The sequence below is a fragment of the Malus sylvestris genome, chromosome 3 (assembly GCF_916048215.2).
Source record: "Malus sylvestris chromosome 3, drMalSylv7.2, whole genome shotgun sequence".
Classification (NCBI taxonomy): domain Eukaryota; kingdom Viridiplantae; phylum Streptophyta; class Magnoliopsida; order Rosales; family Rosaceae; genus Malus; species Malus sylvestris.
The window spans coordinates 20930237-20936511 of NC_062262.1; the positions used below are offsets into that span (position 1 = coordinate 20930237).

At 35.4% G+C, this 6275-nt stretch overlaps 1 non-coding gene across 1 annotated transcript; it reads right to left on the minus strand.

Annotated features, from left to right (window-relative positions):
* Positions 1-5673: 5673 nt before the first annotated feature.
* TRNAW-CCA (transfer RNA tryptophan (anticodon CCA)) lies at positions 5674-5745 on the minus strand. The gene has a single exon. It is a non-coding gene; the product is annotated as a tRNA-Trp (tRNA).
* Between the last annotated feature and the right edge of the window lie 530 nt (positions 5746-6275).

The window sequence follows — 6275 nt, forward strand, 5'->3', positions numbered from 1 at the left end:
TAACTTGTAGACATGATGAGGCTAGTTTGAATCAACAAACCCAAAAGGTTGTTGCATTAGGACATCCTGCTTTAAGTCCCCATGAAGAAAAACATTGCTTATATCTAATTGGTTAACAAACCAATCAAACTAAACATCCAATGTCACTAAAATTCTGATAGTGACTAGTTTTGCAACTGGCCTAAAAGTCTCTTGGTAATCAATACCCTTTTGTCGATGAAATTCTTTAGCTACTAACCTAGCTTTGTACCTATCCATTGTTCCATCAAGTTTTCTTTTTTATCCTAAAAACCCATTTACATCCAACCACATTCTGAGAAGAAGTAGATGGAACTAAAGACCAAGTTCATGTAGTTTGAAGAGCATTGAACTCGTCTTGCATAGTTAATCTCCAATGAGCATACTTGGAAGCTTGTAAATAGGTTGTTGGAACATAATTAACTGATGCATGTAATGAATGCTTAGTTATAAAGTAAGCTTTGGGTTTAAAGATACCTGCCTTACATCTTTTGACCATAGGGTGAGTATTTTCAACATTAGCGGGAACAATTTCAAGAACAATTTCTGAGGATGATTAGGATGATGGAGGCAAAGTACTAGTATGATCTATAATAGGCAATGAAGTTGATGAAGCGACTGATATAATGATGTGAAGAGGTGGAGCAGACTTATGTGTTACTAGAATTGAAGACTAATGGTGTAGGCAGAGATTGAGTTCACGAAGATATAGAATTATGAAAAGGAAAAATGGACTCATCAAACTGCACATGCCTGGAAATGTAGATCCTTGAGCGGCTGGATCAAGACATCTATAGCCTTTGTGCTGCAAACTATGCCTCAAGAAAACACAACTCATGCTTTTACATTCTAACTTTGATGTAACATATGGCTTTAACTATGGAAAGCAATTGCAACCAAATATTTTAAGCTTTGAGTAGTCTGGGAAAGAGTGAAATAGAAATTCCCATGGAGATGTAGTCAAGCCATAGATAAGTAATCGATTTATGAGATAAATGGTGGTGGAGAATGCTTCAACCCAATAGAAGTGTAGAACATGGGAAGCAACCAATAATGTCTTTGCAATTTCAACCAAATGTCTATGCTTTCTCTTAGCACAACCATTCAGGTGTGTGTAGATAATTGAGTTGATCAGAAATACCATTTGAACTAAGAAAGGAAGTAAACAATTTACTTGTGAATTCACCCCATGAGTCTGATCTTAAACACTTATTTTATTTCCAAGAGAAGTTTCTACATAGTTTTTCAATACAACAAATGTAAAATACACATCAGATTTGGCCTTTAAAGGAAATAACCAAGTGTATTTACTAAAAAGGGTGTGATATCCACACCCTCCTTTTTACTTCTCAGACACCCTTTTAATTTTTGATCGTTGGATATGATGAGTTGAAGAAGATCAAAGGACATAAATTAACAAGGGGTGTGTGAGAAGTAAAAGGGGGGAGGGGGTAACATGTGAGAATATTGAACACATAAGCATACTAACACTTTAAAGTAGGCATGCACTCAAACAATTATAAAACCCATGACTTTCAAAGCCGTGAATGGTGAACCATAAGACTCTTTAAGAAATTAAAGAGAATAAAGAGTTTGAGTGTTACCCTTGAAGCTCATCCTTATTTAAACAAGGGATTCACCTAAGTGGAGTGCCTTAAAGTCACATCCTTTGCTTCTTTTGCTTCTCCTTTGCTCCTTGAGGATTTGAGGAAAGGAACCCTAAAAGCACCAAAGGCTTGGTGCCTCTAAGTCTCTACACCAAAGATGTAGTGTGAAGAGAAGATGGATGAATTAGAGAGATTTTTATGCTAGTAAAAATCCTCTAAGTGGCCAGCCTCTTTGTGGAGAGAAAGAGATAATATGTTTCACTCTTTTGCCTCAAAGAAACCCTAATAAGGGAATGGCTATAAAGTTGCCTTTATACCACCTCATAAGTGAGTGGCAAACTTGTAATAAGTCAACCAACTCACTCTCTCTTCCTTAGGCCATTTTTGGTTTTGTGTTTGGGCTAATTTCTCATTTAGTTTTAGTTGTCATACAACTTAAACTCAATGGGCCTTTTGGACCAAAACCCTTTTGGGCCCCGAAACCTGAAACTAACTTAAAAGCCCAATATGAACATTTCGTATGATTAACTAACTAATTAATTAATCTTGACCATTCTTAATTAAACTATTTAATTGCTTATCCATCTCATTTATATATTCACATTCATCCTTACTCGGTGTACGATCCATTAGGTTCCGATTAGCGAGGCAGTAGGGGATTGTTACTCTTAACGATCGATTGTGAATTGAAACAACATTTCAATTCCCTTTTTGATGGAGATTAGTGTTTGGAGAACCTATCCAAGCAAAGTAGAAGTGGTTGGAGAATCTATCCAATTACAACTATAATGCAATACAGTCTATCTCTAATAAAATGCTCTTGATCATATTGTTTAAGTGATAGATTGTTTCATGTCTACTATCTAATGTGATACTTCTCTATATGATTCAATTGTATATAATTTGGAACATTCTTCCTAAGTCATATTCATATACTTTGGCCAAGACTTCCGAATCATATCTTAGAGTATTCTCCTTCCACCATGGAAGTTTAGAGATCCCTTGTTGTGCATTCACATGTCTACATGACTAGACAGCTTGACCCTAACAATGCCATGGACAATCTCAATGGAATGCCTTTGACATAGTCAAAGATCAAAGGCCTAACCATCAGAGAACTATGATGCCTCAAGTCAAAGGACTATTTTGCATATTGCAACTTATAAGTTCTTACATGACATGTATTTCAAACTCTCTTTTTATTGTTGTTCAATGTACTCGATTACCCTTTCGAGCACCTATGTGTTTGTCTTAGTGTCCAAGATTAAATGACTTGAGACTAGTCATACTCATGTTGAGTCAACATAACACATACTAACTTTAGCGGATTGTCAATGCCCAATTGGCAATCCTATGGCTAGGAACATTTTAGGAATGAACATAAAAGAAAGGTCTTGTTAATCTAACTTACTTAGATCACTTCTCCCTTAGATCAAATACATTCCTTAGATTCTCTTATTGCTTAAATACGTAATGCACAATAAGTTTTGCCATTCATTAAACAAATAATAGTTTAACATAATGAGTATTCCAAAAGCTATTACATCAAATGAGTGGCTTTGTGGGCATACTTCCAACAGTGTGGATAACATACCCCTTACTAAAATCATCCACAATCAAAATATAATACTTGTAGCCACAAACAGAAACAACATGAGCTGGCCCCCCAATACATCACTACGTAACAAGTCCAACCTACTAGTAGAAGAACTAGAAATAAGAAATGGGAGCTTGTGATTCTTAGCAATTGCACAGTCTAAGCATAAGAAATGAACATAGTGCTTGCCTTGCATTGCAATTTTATTAGTGGAGACAATCCTTTTAAGGATAAAGGATGATGGATGCCCCAATCGGCTACGCTAGACCTTGACGAGAGCTTTAACACTGGTCCCCGCAAAAACATCTCTAACTAGTCTCCACAAAAGCATCATCTTCATAGAACGATCCTTAACAATGGATCCATTGGAATATAAAGTCAAAGAACAGTAGTTGTCTTTGAGAAATTGATAAGCAAATAATAACTTATGTTTCATTTAAGAAACATGTAAAACATTGTTCAACTTAAATGAAGTATAAGTATGTTTAAAGAAGAAGAACTAGTATGATGGATGGACATACCTTTACCATCGCCAATGTAAACTTTGTCTTCGCCAGTAGGAGAGGGAATATTGGAGATCTCATTGGTGATGTGGGAGGTTGCTCCAGAATTAAGAATCCAGAAAGGAGTTGTCTTAGATGCATAGTGAGTGTACATGGTAGCAAGTTTAGTATGAGGAACCTTTCTAAAAATGCCTGAATTCATGCAGTCATAACAATCAATAGCCCCATGACTAGTGGATCAAGAGATTTGGCAAAAAATGTGAGATCCAGAAGAATCTTGTGAGAAAACCTTGATTTCCGTAATTATTGAACCTAGAGTTGGACTGATTTACATGATTGCTGCCATGAAAGTTTTGATTGCTCCGATTATTGTGAAATTGATTGTTATTGCGGCCACAATTGGAGTTATAGCAAAAAAATTGTTGCAGAGGTTGTGCATAAGCTTGAGATAGATGTGGTGAAGGAAATAATGATGGCTAAGCTTGTACATTAAAGGCTTGAAAGGTTCAATGGCAGCAGAGGAAATTACTTTCTTGTGACGAGTAATGGAGAGTTCTTTGGTGAGTAAGAGATCTTGGAGTTCATCTAAAGTTGTAGATGAGAGACAAAGGTTGATTAAGTCAAGACTCGAATTCCTCAGGCAAGCCATGATGTGTTGTAGCAATTAGGTCACGATAAGACACCGAATCTTCAACGACGGTCAAGGAATCCGATATCTCCTTGATTTACTGCAAATATTCATAGATTGTGAAAGATCCTTTCTAAAGAGAATGAAGAAGAGATTGAAGCTGATGAATACGAGCATCAGTGACCCTTCTAAACCGTTAGTCCAACTTTAGCCATAGATTTAAAGACAAAGAAACTTTAACCGTAAAGGGCATGATTTCTCCAAAGAGAGTGAAGTTTAACTAGATCTAGATATTTTGATCTTTTACAGCCACAATTCAAACTCGAGACTAAGAGATCAATTAGGAAGCAGAAGTGATAGACATGGCTCAGATCTGTCAATCATTTCGATGAGTTTGTAGCGCTTGAAAATTGAAGCAAAGAGCGCATGCCATGGAAGGTAATTGGACCACTTGAGCTTGATTGGAACCGTGCTTCCAATATTTTGAATGATGAGAAAGGTGTATGTGTTCATCGAGATTCAGGAACACACAACAATTGAGAAATTAAGAATTCAGAGAAAAAAAATGAGCAAGAATTTGAAGAAAAAATGAAAACGGAAGAGGATCGAGATTTCAAGAAGGCATAAGGCGGTTGGCCAGTGATACATAAAGGAAACTTAGCATGTAAGAAAATCTCAATTGTAAAGGAACACTCTCTTTCATTCAATGTATAATTTCAAGGTACACTTTGGTGTATATATAAAGATATTTCTAATGACAATTTTTTCCTAGCTAAAACAACTAATTACAATGAAGCCACTAGCACACACAACTAACTTGATACACTTGTAACAAACTATTTTATAATTGTACAAGAATTACTTGACTCTTGAAGCATGCCAGTCGAATTGTGTACATCGAGCTCTTTGTCAAACCACTAAAACTAGTTGTGTAAATGTCTTCTTATGTGCACAAAAAGGAAAGCAAGAAAACCATGACATTAGTATAGTCCTCCACATTGTTTCCTCTTTACAATCTCCTGTCTTAAGTCTTGAGGAGGACTAATATATTATAAGAAAACTAATGAAAATTGCTTGAAAACTTTGAGTTTTAATGATAATGACAAAATAAAGGGTAAAGTGAATAGTAACATGATTGACTTTTTAGTGTAAAAATGTGGTTTTTCGTTAAAGTGAACAATACCGGGTGCTTTTCGTTAAAGTTCCCATATATTATCTGCCTCTTGATTATGCATGGCGTTCAATCTTGACCCTTGAAAGTCATTGAAGGAAAAGAAACAGAAAATAAATGAAAAAAGAAATTACAAGGGTAACAGGAATTGAACCCGACGTGAATCGAACACGCAACCTTCTGATCTGGAGTCAGACGCGCTACCATTGCGCCACGGATCCCTTGTACTTCTGCTTTGCAAACGATTGGTATATCAAAACGTAAGATGCAAGGCTTTAGAAACAAACAAAAATTTAAAAACCAGAAGATCTTCTTATTTGCCTTAATTGGATTAATAATTCATGTGGTAATAGGGTAGTTCTAAGATAGCCTCTGTGGTAGAAAACTAGGATTTAAGCTCCTAAGGTCAAGTCCTATTAGGATTTATGCATAAAATTAAAAATGGGTAAATTACATAATACCCTCTCGGGTTTGAAGTCTATTACAATCTCATACAACATCTTTAAAACATTTCATTCTCATACATTAACTATGATTTTCATTTCATTTTAATACAACCGTTAGTCAATCAGTAAAATTGACTGTTAAATAATGATGCGGCAAATATAAAATCTATATTTTTAATGACGTGGACACCACATGTTCGCCATGTGTACAAAAAATAAAAAATTCATTTAATAAATACCAATTTAAATATAAAGCTAATATAAGACAAAACTTAAAAAACACAAGGGGGTGCATCTTTTAAACG